Source organism: Fukomys damarensis, unplaced genomic scaffold (genome assembly GCF_012274545.1).
Source record: "Fukomys damarensis isolate Sample0158 unplaced genomic scaffold, DMR_v1.0_HiC HiC_scaffold_9, whole genome shotgun sequence".
NCBI lineage: Eukaryota > Metazoa > Chordata > Mammalia > Rodentia > Bathyergidae > Fukomys > Fukomys damarensis.
In genome coordinates this window covers 18997938-19015884 of record NW_022900921.1, presented here as the reverse complement: position 1 = coordinate 19015884, position 17947 = coordinate 18997938, and the positions used below count along the sequence as shown (strand labels likewise).

Below are 17947 nucleotides of genomic sequence, written 5' to 3'. Positions count from 1 at the left end.
TTTTTTTTTTTTTTTTTTTTTTTTGGTACCGGAGATCGGACTCGGGTCCTTGTGCTTACAGGCAGACACAAGAACCACTGAGCCAAATCCCCAGCCCTGTATCAATTCTTTTTGTAGTTTCTAGGAAAACATGATCCTCATCTCAAATTTAAAGTAACAAAAGTAGATATTCTCATGCCAAAAAGATAATAACTACTTTCATAATTCCTATAAAGTAACTTATAGCAAATCCTTTAGATAATATAAAGCATAAAAAATAAAAACTTTAAACACCTTACTATTAAGCATCTGACTGATAATTAATTCTGACTCTATTCATCCTAATTCTCCCATACACTTATTGTTCAATATCTGAATCAGTCCACTAGTACTAGTGACAACTTTTGCATTTATAAAATAAGAAAAGGTATAATGACCAAATTTCAACACATATCCATGAAGCAAAGATAATTTATTGAGCCAGTTATGGCTTTAAAAAATACATGGCAATTCCTCCTGAAGTAAAAGAAATTCTTGTTGCTTTCACTCAACAGATATTTGTCAAGCCTATACTGTACTAAGTACATACGAAACAATGTGAAATAATTCAAGCTCCCTGGCATTTGTACAAGAATCGTGCCATCCTTTCTGTGCATTCACAAATAAATATCCGAAACAGTTAAATGAAGACAATGCTATCATTATTTTGATAAACCACTGAAGAAATGCAGTCACCTTCACTCCAGGATCAATATGACCCACAGTTTTCAAGATCCCAAGTTCTCCAGGGAGTGCTACAAATTGACAGGTCGTCTCTTAGCACTTGATTTGACATGAGATACAGTGAAAGACACGCAAACCTTGGGTGGAGAGCCTCATCTCAGACAGTTCCATATTGGCCAGACAAGCACCAGTGGCTCAAGGAGGCAGCGACATCGTCCACAAGTCAATTGTGAATTACTCTCTGTAAATTGGCTCCACAGCTGCTGTTTTCAGTTCCTAGAGTACCCTCCAACTAACTGATTGTGGGGGAAAAATAAAAGCCTGCCTTTTCCCAAAACACACACCTTTTGGCTACCTGCCATCTCAACTCTCAGAGGGCATGCAGATCTAAAAAGGGACACTTGTGAAACTCGATCAGAAAAATAGCGTATCAAGGGTTTGGCATGGAGGCTGCTGTCAGCCACTCAAAAGCATAACGCATTCCAGTTCTGGAGGCCTAGCGAGTGGATCTGCGAAATAAACTTGGCTCCAGAAGAGCCTGAAGCACTCGGCCCCAAACAAGCGAGAATCATGGAAATGGTGCCAAACTTTTCTTTTGTTTATTTTCAAAGGAAACAAAGAATCTTTAAAGAAAAAAAAAAATGAAAATAGAGAAAGCTAAGTCTATCGCCCTACAGTGTTAGCCCCTTTCTGAGAATCTGAAGGAAACTCACAATCTGGCAATAGACATGAGACACAAAACTGAATTTTGCTATCTTTCAGACAGCATATCTTCTGCTGTTATCTAATCAATTTCATGTAGCAGGAGCATTAGGAGATTTGGAAATGAATGATAAACGTAGATAATTCAGGGTGCAGCGGAAACCGGGAGTTATTGTAACACAGCTGTACAGGCATGATATGTGTATACATCTCATACACACATGTGCATGGAGGGAGAGGGAGAAGAAAATACAAGAGTGAACAGTGGAGAAATGATCATCTTTCACATGCAAATGTGAAACACACAAACATACACAGAGGAAGAGAATGAGGGACAAACCTATCATCTCTCACGGAAAAATGATTCCCATGTTTTCAATCCTTCCAACGCGTGCCTCCTTTGAGCTTGGACTAAGAGATAATACCTACATGAATACTTTCCGCAGATATGCTTGTGAAATACTGTCAGTTATTTAATCTGCTGGTTAAATTAGACACAGTTATCACCTGGTAGAAGTTTAAAGCCCTGTGACTGCCTCTAGAATACTTCTGGTTTTGTGGCAAGTTCACCAGGTTGACATTTACTTATGTGACTGAATTCTAAATGGGGATTAATAAAATGATTCATTTACGCCCCCCCCCGCGCCGTTTCCCCCATCAGTCATGGTTGGCCATCTACAAGAACAAAATATCTAACTGAGGAAAACTGTCTTCCAACTGCAGCATCTGTCTCGCTGGCAAGCTCTGCTGACAGTTGGGTCCTGGCTCCGGAGCTGTTCCTTCAAGAAGCTCTGTGGGGCTGAGCTATTAGTGGGCTCCCCTCCTCCCAGGTGCTGCTTCCTACTGAGTCCTCCCAATTGGAAAGATGGGTTTGTATATATTTATCCTTCTGAGAATCTGCTATTGTGCAAATATCTCCAATTGAGACCCCCGTGGGAGGGCGCACATGACACAGGAATACTTGCATTCCTTTTCTAGCAAAATATCCATAAAATAGCTAGGCAGTTCCCAAGGGTCCGCTTCTAGGTATTATGTAAGCAGTCTCTCCTTCAGAAAGGGAAAGAGATGCTTCAAGACACCGAAATAAAAATGCCCACAGCTCTCTAAGGGAATTTCAAAATAGCAACTTGCTTAAATACCAAGGAAAGCACCTGGTTCCTCTCAAAACCTACAGATAGCCTGGGAGAGTTTTGAAAGTGGAAGCCAACGTGGGGGAGGGGAGGAAGAGCAGAGGAAGAGACCGGAAACTGGAGAGACCGAGATTACCTTGGGGAGGCTGTGAACCACGCGTAATAAGCTACTTTGCACAACTGAGCAACTTCTATCCTTTTTGAAATTCTATAAAAAGTACTTCGCTAAAGAAATGTTATGTTTTGTTTTAGGAAAAGTGCTTAAGGTGGGGACATATTTTCCTAGGAATACTATTTCAGCAGTGGCACATCTGCCTTGTTCTAATTTGAGCCTAAAACATTTCTGTGAGGCTCTCCCTTCCTTTCTTATAAATTTCTTCCCAAATCTACTTTTTTTTTCTCAAACAATGACTCAACCCTTAGACCCCCTGGAGGCTCCTGATTCTTACAAGAATTAGAAAAGATCTCCTGTTATTATTAGATCCCATTTTAGATTGAGCAGAAAGCAGAAAGTGGGCAAGATAGGCACGCCTTTATGTGGCTTGAGATGCTTTTCAAATTTGCCTCATTCAAAAGCTGGAATAGCACAGAACATCTTCAAACTAGGAAATAAAAAGTCCACTGGACCAATTATTTGTAACCTGCTCATTGGAAGTAAAAATAATTTAAACTTCCCATAAGACCTAAAGGCATTTCAGAGAATCCAAGCAGCTCCGAACATTTAATATTTTCTAAGGAATAAACACAGAGAAAAAGATTAAGCCTTCAAAGATCTCACTTATGTAAGTCAGACAACAGCAAAAAAAACACACAGTGGAAGGATTAATCTCAAACAAAATTCGGAAAAGAGGCATTTACAGAGAACTGTTCCTCTGGCTAGATCTCCATTGTTTACAGTAAGTAGAATGTGGACACATTATATATTCCTCCTTATGGTCTCCCCTGTGAATTGAGGTTGTTAAAGTAACATAGTAATTATTTTTATCTATAACATGATTTATTTATAATATCAAATCCCCCTTTACATTTTTAGAATTACACTAATTGAATGGTGTCCTTAATAGTTGGAAAAAATAACATTGGAATATGAAACAAATATTTATTCCACCATTCCTTTTTGAGGAAGCCCTGAATAATATTCCAATAAAAAAACACAGCGACGCATATTCTTTTAAACATTTTTTTTCCAATCTCAAAGGTCATATTTAAAACTGAACCAACTATGAATATGAATAACTTGGAGGCCATGCCTAAAGCTAGTGTCTTTTCAAGTAAAAAAAGAGACTTACTTAATAGTTCCATTTGTTTTCCATTAAAAATCTACTCATTGTATTCGCAGCAATCCACATGCCAGTGTGCGAGCCTGCTTGGACAAAGCATTTGCTTTGTGTGTATCAGATGCAAAATTTACTTAAACTCCAGATAATTGCAAGTGCATCTGCTAGGCTTTGTCACTGGTCTATATGAACACTTTCACAGTGTACACAAAGAGCAATTATCTAACAACTAAAGAAAAAGAAACAGTCATTTCTGCAAATTATAGCCAGCTCCTTTATCAAGGAGTAAGTTTGTGCTAAAAGAATACAACCCCAAAACACTTTTTTAAATAAAATGTATTCACTCACACCACATACATTATCTACACAGAACAAAAAAGGGAGCTTTTTCAACTGTTAAATTACTGGGTCTGAAACAAGGATAACTGCAATTTCGAATAAAATCATCTCACAAAACATTAAAGTTTTCTTCTGGCAAAAGAAGAACAATGAAAAAACTCTGCAAACACTCGATTTGAGTCAATTTGATGAACTGGTATATGTTCTTATTCTCTATTCATGACAAAATGTTTCAACAATAGTCACTTACTCTATTTATTATCAGTTTTCTGCTCCCTAATTTAAGATACGAACTCACAGAATCTAGAACATGATGCAGAGTCAACACAGGGAAGATTTTTTGGGAAACAATATGAAGATTAAAATCCTCAAAATGTATTAACTCTAGGAATTAAATACTCAATTCCAAGCAGCCTTAAGGTTCTCTAGTAGGGCTATTATGCTCAATAGTTCTTTCCTCCTCTTTCACAATTCCTTTCTTTTCTCCTTTTCCTTTCCTGTTTCTTTCTTAACTTCATGCACAGTCCCATTTTAACTGACACACTCAACACAGCCAGCCTTCCTTCAAAGTCCAATCTAATTTTCAGACTTTTATACCTCATGCCAACTAAACAACATCAATGGCTCTCCTCTCCCAGGCCCTAATAGAGTAGATCTGTTCTTTTTAACAAATTCTCAAAGCTATCTACAATGATCGTAGTGGCGTCATTAGAATAGAGAAAAATATCTGAGACTAAAAAATTTTTTGTCACTTTTGACTTATATGAAATCTATCAATTCAGGGACCACTTCCTCTTTCACCTTCATTTAAATATCTTCATTATCATTTTGTAAAATGTATTATGCTACCGGCCAAAGCTATTAGTCAGTAAAAAATCATCTCCGTATTCCCCAACTAGAGAACCATCATTATCATTAATATTTCATGGAACTGCATTAAATGAGACAATATTCAATATTTAACTATCTAATCCTACAGTAATTTATATTAGAAAATACCAACCATGTGAGAATTCAGCCAGTCAGATTATTTTATTGGAAGAACCTTTGTCATTATTAATAACACTTCAATATCTCATATTTTTCAGCACAAAATGTAACATCCAAGGACTGAAAGTGATTTTGTTTCTAATTAATTCTCAAAATCCTTGGGAGACAGTGATGGAGGGATAAATATATTAATTTAGAACTGCAGAATTAAGAACTGAGCTTTCAGCTGCAAAAGTTTTACTAGTGATGCAGATTACTTGCATGGGTCTTACATTTCACTAAGTTTACTAATAATTTAGTACGAGAAAGACGGGTGCGTAGTTCAAGGAATCTAAATTACAGGGAAAAAAGAATACAGTTTTATTCTTTTCAATGATGACGCTTATTACTAATTTTTAAGTCAATTTATAAAATTCATCTGTTATGCTATCCTGAACTCCTATTATTAATTTGTTTACAGGCAATTACTAGGCCATCCTGATGGCCTTTTTATGTACTTTGAACAAATTTTCCCCATCTCCTTTCAGACCATTTATGAACTTTGTACACAGACAGAAGTCAGCCAGCCATAGGTAAATTATATTTAATTTTGAAATGAGCAAAGTTCAAGTGAGTAGTGTTTTAATAGGACTTTTGGTGATAACAGAATAATTCTACATGATAAAATTATTTGAGATTGGTATGTACTGAAGTCAAAAGCTCTAAGCTTAATACTTCCACAGCCAGAGGCCCTCCCGTTCATTTTCAGTAAGACAGGAATTCTCCTTGGCATAGATCATTCACTCCGAAGCCCCTGTCAACCATCCCCTGAGACCTTACAGGTCACTTTCCATATAAGGAATAATGCCGAACACTACTGGGGCTTTCCTGCTTATAGGTTTTATTGAGTGCCCTCCTTTCTAATTTGAGGGAACTGCACCATTTATAGCCTGTGGAATGTCAGTCTTTGTCTGTCATTGTACAATATGAAAGCACCAGACTCACATTCCCACCTTTATCGAAAAAATGGTGTGGATGTAAGATTGGGTTGGGTAAGTGCAGCAGCCCAGAACTTTGAGACCCACAGAAGGAAAGGCAAAGTGAATTTCTCCAGGTCTGGTAAAATAGCTCCAGATTTTTTTTTTTTGTACTGGGGATCGAACTCGGATCCTTCTGCTTGCAAAGTGGTGGCACCACTGAGCTAAATCTCCAGCCCAAGATAGCTCAATTTTTAAGGCAGCTAAAGGAAGGGCAGGGGCTGGTGTGAAGGATGCAGAGGGCTCCAGGTGGGCACTCTATATTTAGTGACAGCAGCACAAAAGCCATCTTTGCTGGTAACCTTGTGATTCTCAACACACTTGTAATCCATTCCTTCTTCACATACATTATCCAGGATCAGCCTCTTTCTATGACAAGTGACAACACAACTGGATCCTGCTAGTCAAAAATAATTCAAATTCTACTTTTATTCTGTGTTGGTTAATTCTATAAACTGAAGGAAAATAAATGAAGACATCTTATAGTATTGTAAGTTGCAACGAACATTCTCTTATCATAAACACTTTACATCCTGAAGGAACCCAGTAGCTGTGGATAAATGAACTTCCAAACCCCTGCAAGTACACAGACCTAAGAGCAAAAGAGCAAAAGAGCTAGGAGTTCAAGTTCAAATGAGAAATATGCCACCAAAGGCCCTTTCTCTCTCTCTCTCCCTCTCCCTCTCTCTCTCTCTCTCTCTGTCTCTCTCTTTCACCTAAGCCACTGCTTTCTCCAATTCAGATTGGCAAGGAACAGAAGATGGAAAACAAATTTTGATGGTTTCGCTATGATTTGCTGGAAATGAGATATGCACATCTTGAAAATCACGGGCAACATGAGTCCTAATCAATAGCCTGACCAGTGATATCAGGTCAGAGCTGAATGTCCAAAGTCCAGGAGGCTATTACCCAGGCTAAAGAAGGGCCACTGCCTGGAAGCACTCTTCCTTCACTCGCCACTTTCAGAGCTATTCACGTCAAACTTTCAAGAATATTACCCTTCCCGTGAACGATTGATAAAAGATGAATTTAAGAGCATGAACAAGTTTTGAAAAGCCAGTCGCGAACCTGCACTGGATGCCTTCAGGTTCAGATGGGAAAAAATTCTGATAGAGAAAAATTTGTATTCCATAGCGTTTTGGGAATGCTTGAAAATTTTCTTCTTTCTATTCCTCTCAATTTTTAAAAACTCCTTCTTAAAAGTCATAAATGGACTCATCGCTTGTGAAAAATAGGAACTGACAACTGCGGAGCATGGAGTCATTTATTTATCCACTGATCAAATTTGTACAGGCAACAGGCACATCCTAAAAATGCCCAGCATCAGAACCTGTGCTTATTGGGACACCCAGACGTCAACAACGATCTGCCTGCTCCTGGCAGAGTTACACAGTGTAGTACTGGCCCTCTGGCTTTACCACTTACTTAAACATGTCTGTTATTAGATATCTGAATGGCAAAAAGAAAATCAAAGGAAAGAAAGCTGACAAGTTCTATTCCTGACCTGGCCTGAAACTATGCTTTTCTCAGAGTACATAAATAGACTAAACTGTTAGAATAAGGCTATTAAAACATACACTCTCATACATGAAAAACAAAACAAATAAGGAACCAACTTCTAAACTTCTGCAATTAGCTAGGGATTTAGCTCAGTAGTTCTGGCGCCTGTTTCGCAAGTGCAAGGTCCTGAATTTGATCCCTCGTACCAGAAAAAAAAATACAAATAAAAATAAACTTCTTTAATTAAAATATTATACATGCACAAGTACATGTGATGATACTTTTGTTTATAGACTAGAAGCTTCTATAGCAGAGACAAGTACACACACACACACACACACACACAAAACCTCAAACCATGTATGATTCTGTGTACACCCCATGGGGGCTTAATAAACACTTATGAATTGACTGACAAGAGGAAAACCAAGAAATGACAACCTTCAGGGTAGCCATAACACAATTTTAACTTGAAAATTGCCCAGGAATAGACTTCACAATCTATGGGAACATACACAAATCATATAAAAAGAACTGGTGCCCCTCATATACCTAGAGTGGCCTTAGGGAATAGCTTAGTGAAAAATCACTGTCGTAGGAAAGGGAGTTCAGGCTCTCTATCTATTTACTGTTTGGCTTCTACAGCAATTCCAGCTGCAAGAAATATTTGGTAATAAAAATTATTATAAAATAACTTTAAAAATACAGTTTAGAATAAATACAAAAATAATTTCCTGCTAAGTCTACAAGTATAAAACCACATTCCTCTTTCAATTCTCAAGACTCATGTTGCCATTTTAATTTCTCTGTAGCCAAAGGTAATGAAAACATAATCTACAATGCTTAAATTGTTTTTTCAATAGTACCTTCCCCAAATAAATGTTAATTAGCAATTGATCACAATTTACTCAACGTTTTCTCTGAATCATACATTAATGGTCCGCAATTATTACAAGAATATATTTCATTCAGTTATTTCTTGAAGAAAGCTTTTGAACATGTCAAGTTCAAAAGTAATTTGTTTTCTTCCCTGAGCTTCATACACACTTTCTACCTCTGGGGTTTAAATTGGATAAAATTATGAAAATTAAGTGGCTCTGCAGCTGAGGAATGAAAAAAGCAAGATGAGAGATCGGCTTGCAATGTGGCCTTACCACAGTTATCATCTACTATGAAGAGCAATTTCCACCTTCAGAATTTGCAAAAGAACGTGAGGAGAGCAAGTTGCACAAAAACACAAGAAAAGCCACACTTAAGGTTTATCACTTTAAGCTGAAAGGGGGTAAAACAGGAGACAAAAATCATTTTGCTCAGCAATGAGCAACTTTTACAGTGAAAAAAAAAATATAGGACCAGGAGTAAAAGTTTGGGTATGTCTTTGTCACCAAAGGCAAAAATACAAAGTCTATTTTAATTCACTGCCTTAGGAGCGCTATCTTAGCATATACTCATCTGAGTTATTCGGAAAGATTGGCAACAAGTTTTCCAGTACCACCTTGGGCATTATCTGATCCTTTGTGCTCCCTCTGCCTGATCTCACCTACCACCCTTCCAGCTTTGCCCAACTCCCTGACGAGGACTAGACTTAGTCAACTGCTTGTTGAACATGTGAGTTAGTTTCCCAACACACATCTTTGAACATCTAAATCATTATTTCTTTCAGAGCATACAGAGTTTTCTACAGTTCTCACAAAGCCTGGTAAGGCATTTTTCCCCCTAAATTTTTCTATGTCCAGCCACACACAACTTGCATGTGCATGTGTGTGTGTGTGTGTGTGTGTGTGTGTGACATTTTCCAGTTTTTATATCCTCACCTTGATGGCAATAAGAAATGATACTTTTATTTCTTTTTCCTTTTGGTTTATTCTCTTGGTAGCCTCCTCTGGACTGTGAGAAATAGACAGATCATTATTTTTCTACATTTGTCCACAGCCTTCTTTGCGGCCACATGTAAATTCGCCAATGGATAATTAAGCAACAGACACATCCAATAAATATAATAAATAAATCTGACTTTTTCCCTTAGTAATTGGTTTCATCTGACTGAGTCTGATTGTGTGTGGGGATATATAAACAGGATTAGAAAAGAGAAATTAGATGCCGGTCACATGAATTGTAGTGCCATAGCCACTATCATTTTGGCAATAATCAAGTTATTATTCTTAGGGTTAAAATATAGAGAAGCAGTTTGTACCTTCCCAAGAAATTTCAGTGAGGTTAAAAATTAAATTGGTAACATGACCATTACTATAAGAAAACAGTAGCCAAATACAGAACAAATTTCTCTCTCATCTGTACCATCTCCTCCTCCCCTCTAACTCACACTATCCTCTCCTTGCATCTTCACTGAAGCCAAGCCAGCAGCACCAAATGTTGGCTGAGGTTCCCAATTCCAGCTGTTTTACCACACTAGGCCACTTGAATGGACATGTGCTGAGGGTACAAGGAGACAGACAGACAGAGTGCACAGTTGTATACAATTACTACCTGAGCAAATCCTAAAATGAAACAGAATTAAATCACCTTTTAGATACACTTTGGACACAAAGAACAAAGCTTTATTTACAGCACCCACCTCTTTGTCTAATTGCTTTCTTAGGTATCATTTTGGCATCAAATTATTCTTGCCATCAAAGCTCTTAGCTTAGCATAATACCTGGCCAGCTTGGGAAATGTAAAACTGTTTATTGAAAGAAGAAGAAGAAAGAAGAAGAAGAAGAAGAAGAAGGAGGAGGAGGTGGAGGAGGAGGAGGTGAGGAGAAGGAGAAGAAGGAGAAGAAGAAGAAAAAAAAAAACTTTCCAGAGGCTTTAAATTTTAAATTTCCCTATGTTTCTTCTAAGTAATTTCGACAGAAATGTTTAATATAGAACCATACACTCTTTTATTTGAAGTGGCTTAGAAAAATTATCAAGGTTAAGATCAGAAAGTCAGTTGCAATGAATTCAGCAGTAATAAATATGATTTTAGCTATGTGATATTTACTGTGTAGATAGGTCATATGCATGGATAAAGCTATCTTTTTAATGGTCTAGTTTCACTCTTAGAAATAATTTAAGAACCTAACTTGACACTTTTCCACATGTACATTGAAATTTTGAAGTAGCTTTTTAAAAAATGTTTTTTAAATATAGCAATCAGTTTATACCACTATCTCAAATGGTTATTTTATATTAAGGGATATTTTAACCTCTACCAAAATAATTTCTATTCAAGGATGTACTTCTTTTCTCCACAAATACTCTTTTCCTTTCATGGAAATAGGAGAGATGTCCAAATATTGAGTATCAGTTAAGCCCTAAGCAATAATAAAAATGAAATTTAAACATAAGCCTTTTCCAAAAGAGTCCTCTATAGAACTGTCTTCCCTTAAAGATTTACAATCAATATATTATATTATCATTAAAGTCGATTTCATCTTCATCATATGAATTATTTTCCTTAGCTTAGTCTTTGCGTCCTAATAGGCAAATTAAAGATTGAGGAATATAAATAAGTAAAAGAAGTAGCTTGTGATTTTAAAGTGAATGCATGAATAAATTCTTATTTTATAGGATTCGTAGCTCCTCCCCTTTATATAACTAAGAATAAGCGCTTTACAATGGTCTCGTTAACAGAAATGGATAATACAAAAATTCTTGCACTTTAAAACTAAGCTTTAGCTTACATATTGCTAAACAATTTTGTCATCAGAGCAGCAAAACAGATTCTTTCAGAAAGCCCACTTCCAAACTTTTTCTAGACCTGCATCGCATTCCAAAATACATAAATTAATGCAAGAAGAATTAGCAAGCTGAAACACCTAAATTTAAATTAATGTTCTAAATAAAATCCTGCGGCAGAACTGTGTTAGAGAGGAGAGAGCAGAACTGGTCAGTGTCCATAGTCATCTCAAAAGATGTGCCGGGGAGACACACCACCTTCTCCAGGAATGGCAGTCAGGTTCTGAGAAATCCAAACTTCAAAGAAACCACCCGCCTCTGCCCAAACAAGCACTGTTTAATTTCCCAAGTTGGATATGGCTCTTCCAAACCCATCAAAAGCAAGTGGTAGGAGCCACAACAGCGCCTGCCGATCAGGGATGCTGTCAACTGTCCCAGGAGTCAAAGATCAATTCACAGGGCCAGATGGAAAAGTATCCTTACAGGGGTGGTGGGGTGGACAAGTTTTACTTTAAAGCATTCACTGCATTATTTTGTTTCAATTTCTCTTTACTAGACTAACACAGTTGAAATACTTGTTCTCTTTTCATGCACAGCACAGCCAAAAAGCACATAAGCATACTTTTTTTTTCTTTATAATTCTTTTTACCTGCAAGGCTGCTAAGTATACACATAGAAGTGAGCCAATGAAAGTATTTCAACAAAAATGGAAGAAATTTATTTGCAAGCTACTTCTCATTGTTTGCCATTCAGAAGTAGTTTTTATCAGACTTTTCTTTTTTTTTTTTTTTTAGAAAGAATGCAATATATCACCTTCTGCACTATAGTAGTAAACATTAAAGAGACTGAGGCAGTGAGCACGGATTTTAGGGAAAACATTGCATACCTCTTCATGAAATCTTTTAAAAATATGAGCAGGCCTAGATATATCATTCTCTTTTGGCACACTCTTAGCCTAGGTTTGTCTTTATTAGATAGGAAAAAAACCCAAAATAGTAAAAAAAAAAAAAAAAAAAAAAAAACAATTTATTAAAAGAAAAAAAACCAAAAAAAAAAAAAAAAAAAAAAAAAAAAAAACCCAAAAAACAAAAATATGCTTTTGGTAGTGCAAAGTACTGGACCATGTGAGTCTTCTTTTATAGGACAAAACAGAAGGCAGGAGTACAAAGCATACATTGACAAAATTACTGTCTTTCTTATCACAAAAGAATCAAAAAATTACTGGCAGTTTCACAGAATTTTAAATGGGGTAGTGTCTACTTGGAAAATATATTTCAACTAATGAAATATCAGTGTTTCCTTTCACTGAAAACATATGGAAAGACATCTCTCCTTGCCTGGAGATGGGGGAAGGTGTCTTGCACCTCTCTCTGAAGGTTGTGAATCTGTTGCATTGTACAGAGTGGAGGGTTTCTCCTTGTGAATATATCAGGGCTACTAAGAACCAGCAGTTGAAAGCATGAAACTGTTGCTTCATGCAGAGTAGTAAGAGACAAAATCATATACTTTCCACACAACCGTATTGGGGTAAGTAAGTAGCTTAACACTAAGTTTCGCTTCTCTAAATCTCACTTTAAGTTTTAAATTTCAAGAAGGGAGGGATAAAAAGGCCCTTCTAAATGACCTTGACCATATTTCACCAGAAATCACCTTTCAAAAGCAATCTGAACAAAAGAGAAAACAATGAAACAGCTAGCCAGTACAGATTCTCTTTTAAAGCCCAGGAGGGAGTTCAAAGTTCCTTTCACTTACACAATGAAAAAAAAAAAAAAACAATTAATTTTAAGAAACATTCAGTAGCTCTAGCATAATCAACACTTCACTCATGCACAAAAACCTGCAATCTTATCAAAATGAAAATAGGAATTTAATAGTGTAGACAAATGTGACTGTCAAGTTTCCTGAATCCAGTCTCAGACACCTGCCTTTCTACATTGCCTTCTTGCCAAAAAAAAAGTTACCTTCTCTCCAGGAGGTCAGACAGTGTATTTTTGCAAATGCAGAAATTCAACAGGAATACCAATTTAAGCTTAAAATACCTAGTGTACCAAAAAGCTAACAAGATGATAATATTTCAATACATTAAACTGAAATCAACACCAGGCACAAAAAACTCAAAATGAGCTAAGATTTAATAAGACACTCCATGATAAAAATAACAACAATGATAATAATAGTAAACCCACGAAGCTCCAAAATCTCAAACATGATATCACGCACAGCCATGAAAGAATAGAAATCCTGTTAATTGAATAGTAATTTAACCTAGCATTACATCCAGAACAGAGATATGTTTAATATTGTAACACAAATTATAAGAGCTTTTCAGAAGTTGCCAGGAAACTAGAAGTAGAAAGAGGGGTGGGCAAAAAACCAACCAATCTCAGCAGGAAGAAAAAAAAAAAGAAAAGAAAACGTTCTTTAAATCAATGTATTTTTGGTCTTCACATTTAGTGAAGATACTGAAATTGGAGATAAGCATTTCTATGTTTCGTGAATGCACTCATGCTTTGGATATATTATATAACAATTAGAAACCTGGCCCTGTGGGCCCTGCAAATAAGTCCTGAGGCTGGTCAGGTAGTTATCTCTTGACGGCCACGTGTGCAGGTAGAGGAGCTGGAGGATTAATGCAGCTGCTCAGCATGGAGGACATTGCTTTCTGGATTTACTCCTAGAATGAGAGATCCATGACTCTAGATGCCTTGGATTCTTTGGAGTTTACCACGTGAATTCATTTTTTCCTTCTAACCCATAGAAACAAATATTTCACTCAAAACCAACTATAATCCTACTGAAAGGAAGTTGGGATTTCCCTACCCCTTGTCCAACTTGACCAAAATGGCAAATTTAAGCGTTCATAAAAATATTCAAAAATGCCAGTGTTGCCATTTCCAGGGACTCATGAATAAATGGAGCCTTCATTCTAAATTTAAAAATGTACCAATTAACTCAATGAGGAAAAAAAATTAATTCATTAATGCCTTATGCTTAGCAGTAGACTCTAACAGAATAAATAAGCTTTAGATAGCAGGAATCAGGTTCATAATTTTAAGGAAGGCTTTTGTCAGTCCAGGGTTCCTAGAACAGATGAATTTGCAATGTTTTAGAGTAGGCTTTTCTTATTTGTAAAAAAAAAAAGGTCTGGCCTGTTCATTTAGTTTTTCCTTCTGTCCTAAAGAAGCTGCCCTGTCCTATGCCAGTCCACCAACAACAGCTGAGGTTCCATTAAAAACAAAGTTTAACAGTATTACTGCAAACCAAACTCTGCACACAGGACAACCTGCTACTCTGGGATGTGGATGCTACATAGCAGAAGCAGGCTTCTTCACAGACCGATGTTTTCTCTCTGTTAAACACATGCGCCTCAGAGTATCCCTGAACTGGATAGCTTCACCTGAGTTCAGAGCTCTGAGCTCCCCCAAATGACAACTACTGAACTGAGACTGCAACCTGCTGTCAGTCTCTCTCCTTACATTGAAACAGCCATGCATTAGTTCATTTCTCCATGGCTTAGCAGAAATTGTTAAACTATGAGCTGATTTTTTTCTAAATTGCTGATTTACCTTTACCTAGTGGCCCTTCAGTTTTTTCCCTGAACTGGAACTAAAACTGGGGTTGGGGTGGGGTGGGGGGGACAAAACAATGCAACATGGCAACTACTCAGAGCCCTCCAAAGAATGCCTTAAATGATATGAATGCCTTAAAGAACTAATGGATGCTAATTTTTAAATAATATTTAAAACATTATGGCACTGAGTTATAGAGGAAGTTCTGTTTTTTAAGAAAAGAGCTAGAGTCCAATTTGCATGCATTATCCTGCCTATTTTAAATAATTTTATTCCATGTGCAGGGCAGAAACTGCCTTCCCCCTCCCCAACTGACAAGATTCACTTCAAGAAAGATATAGGAGAAGGTTGGTTCGAGGTTAAAAATCTCTGTATATCTCACCAATTAGAGTACAACAATACCAGCAATCTCCCTCTTCCTCCAGAGCCCTAAATTTATTATTAAGTAAATTTAGCAATAGCTCAATCACTGGAGAACAGGACAGTAGATTATGCATTAAACCACTGAAATGTTTATTAGCTTTGCAAGCAATATGAATAGTGGTACCTATTATTTCTTCCTGCAAATCTGCAGCAGTGTGATGCAAAACAACATTTTTAAGAAAATCTCTTTTGGAATGCAAATGATCCTTCCTGCAATTTTGAATATTTTAGCCAGCTTTTGCCATACAGTAGCTCTGGAATCACTGGTATCTGTCATGCTGTCAAAACTGAGTAAAAATGCATTGTAATCCTGGAAAACGATAACCTTAAACATCAATGCAATGTTAAAATGCATCCTAAAAAAAAAAAATCCCTATAATTGCGATGAACATTACAGAGAAACCGGCAGCTCTTCTGCAGGGAAATAACAGTCTGCTCTACCAACCTTTCCCCTCCCCCCTGAAACTCATGCAACTAATGATGACCTCCCGAAGTGCCGAATTTAAATGTTCCAGCATTCATCTGAGGATGAAGGAAGAAAAAAAAAATACATAGAAAACCATGAAACAAGTTGCAAACTGCACAAACGCAAGGAGAGGGTGAAGGAACTGCAGTTGATTCAGGAGCGATTGCAGAATGAAGAGCAACAGAAAGGAAACGAGGAAGAAAGAAAAGGAGAAAAAAAGCCTTAAGCATAAAGAGTAAGAAGTGAAAAACATTTACCAGCAGCTCGGTCAGTAGCTTCGCTCCCTGACACCATCTACATAGAGAGATAACTTAGCCTAGAGTCTTCGGTCCCAGCTCGCTTTGGAACAAAATTCCTTCACTTCGAGGGGGCAACACACACCCTCCAGAAAGAGAGAGAGGGAAAGAAGGGGAAAAAATAATCCCAAAGACCAACACAGGGTTTCTTCCTGCTCCCTCTAACCCGCCCCCCGGACTCCCCAAACGGTGCTCGCTTCTGCACAGTTCTGCTGGCTGCGCCGCTGAGCTGCCGCCGCCGCTGCCGTTGTTGCCGCGGCTGCTTCTGCTCCTGCTCCTGCTGCTACTTCGGAAACGATTAGGAGGAGGACGCCCAAGCACGACCTGAGCCTGCGAGCCACCCAGGACCAATGTGCAACCTGCTCTGGAATCAAACCCATAACACACGCACGCACACCCAGCGGCTCCCGCAAGAGAGCCCTCGCGCGCACACAAGCGCCCGCCCGCGCGCCGCACCGACACACACGCGCGCACACACATATGCACACACGCACGCGCGCGCGCGCGTACACACACACCCGCACACACACAAAACCACACACACACATACACACATCGAGCGCCGCCCGCCGCCAGCGCGGTCCCTGAATGGGGAGCCAGAGCCAATCCCCTGCCCACAGAGCGCGCACAGGCCCTGGCGCCGGGGCTGGGTGGTGGCGTTGGGACTGCAGCTGCTGTAGCTGCGGGGTACGGAGCCAGGGAGGGGCCAGCGGCTGTGAAAGAGGGGCGCTAGGGGCACGTGCACCCCTTTGTCTGCAGAGAAAACCCCAGCCGGGCGTTTCCAAGAGCAGACTCTGAGCGCGCAAACCCAGGGCTGCGCAGAGTTCAGTTCAGCTCTGGGGTTGTCCCGGGGAGGCTGGGTTCCCCCGCTGCACGCACCTAGGGTTCAGCTCTGCAAAACCCGATGCACCAGGGCTGCACCCAAGTCTCTGCAAAGTGGGGAGCACGCACAGCCTACGCGTCCTGCAGACGACCTGAGCCTGCCCTGGCTCGCGAGCATGCCCAGTGCTCAGCTGGACCCAGACCGCTCCTTCCAGGGTTAGGAAGGCAGAGCGAGGCAAAGGCTAGCACAGCCGAGGGGAGACAGAGGTTCCAGAACCTTCAGCAGCTGCAGCCCTGCCTCACCTCCACTGCCTGGTGCCTGCACCCCAGGGCACAGCACAGTAACAAGGGAGCAGTGAGGTTTCCAGGCCTCCGAGAGAAGTTGCTTTTCTGCATTTCACAAAGGGAATCTCAAAAGGAAGCAATTCCCAGCCCGGGAAAGGCTGATGCTGTTTTAGAGTAACTGACAAAACACCCAGCAGGGCCTGGCGGTTGTAATAGTAACAGCTACACATAACTTGCTCGCTCGCCATGTGCATGCTCGGTGGTACGTGATGTCCATGGATTCCTTGATTTATATGCTGCCCAAGAAGTACATGATTAACGCTGGAAGTAAAATGAGGTCCCAGAATGCCACACCAACTGTAAATTGCTATCACCAATGCCTCCTAAACCTAAACTATCCAAATCCAGCACTGACTCTTAGCCCATGGAGACAGATGTATCAATGACAAGCCCTAGGCATCCACACCAAGAGAAACGTTGGACGTGTGCTTAGGGATAATACCCTTGGCCCCCTAGCTGTACCTGACAGGTCTTCCACAACCTACAGACCTGGGAAAACCTTCATGCCTTAGACTCAAAAGAGTAATATTAATGATACTTTTGACTACACTCAGCGTCCTTTGTCTCATTTTACAGAGAGACTGATACTGAGACTGGCTTTTAGTTCCCCCAGAGGACAAGGTCTGGATGAGGGTGTGGTTTGTGCCAATACCAAGCTCAGGCTGTTTGTTCTTTAAATATGTGACTTTCCTAACTGCATCCGAATAAAG

At 39.0% G+C, this 17947-nt stretch overlaps 1 protein-coding gene across 6 annotated transcripts in view; it reads right to left on the bottom strand.

Annotated features, from left to right (window-relative positions):
• The window catches only part of Tenm2 (teneurin transmembrane protein 2), a 1175298-nt gene extending 1158813 nt beyond the window's left edge, over window positions 1–16485 (bottom strand). For 4 of the 6 annotated variants that reach the window (XM_010622224.2, XM_010622227.2, XM_033761618.1 and 1 more), the window contains exon 1: window positions 16032–16485. The gene's annotated coding sequence lies outside the window, so the exon portion shown is untranslated. The remainder of the gene's footprint in view (window positions 1–16031) is intronic. The other 2 variants (XM_010622229.2, XM_010622230.2) reach the window with 1 other exon arrangement.
• Between the last annotated feature and the right edge of the window lie 1462 nt (window positions 16486–17947).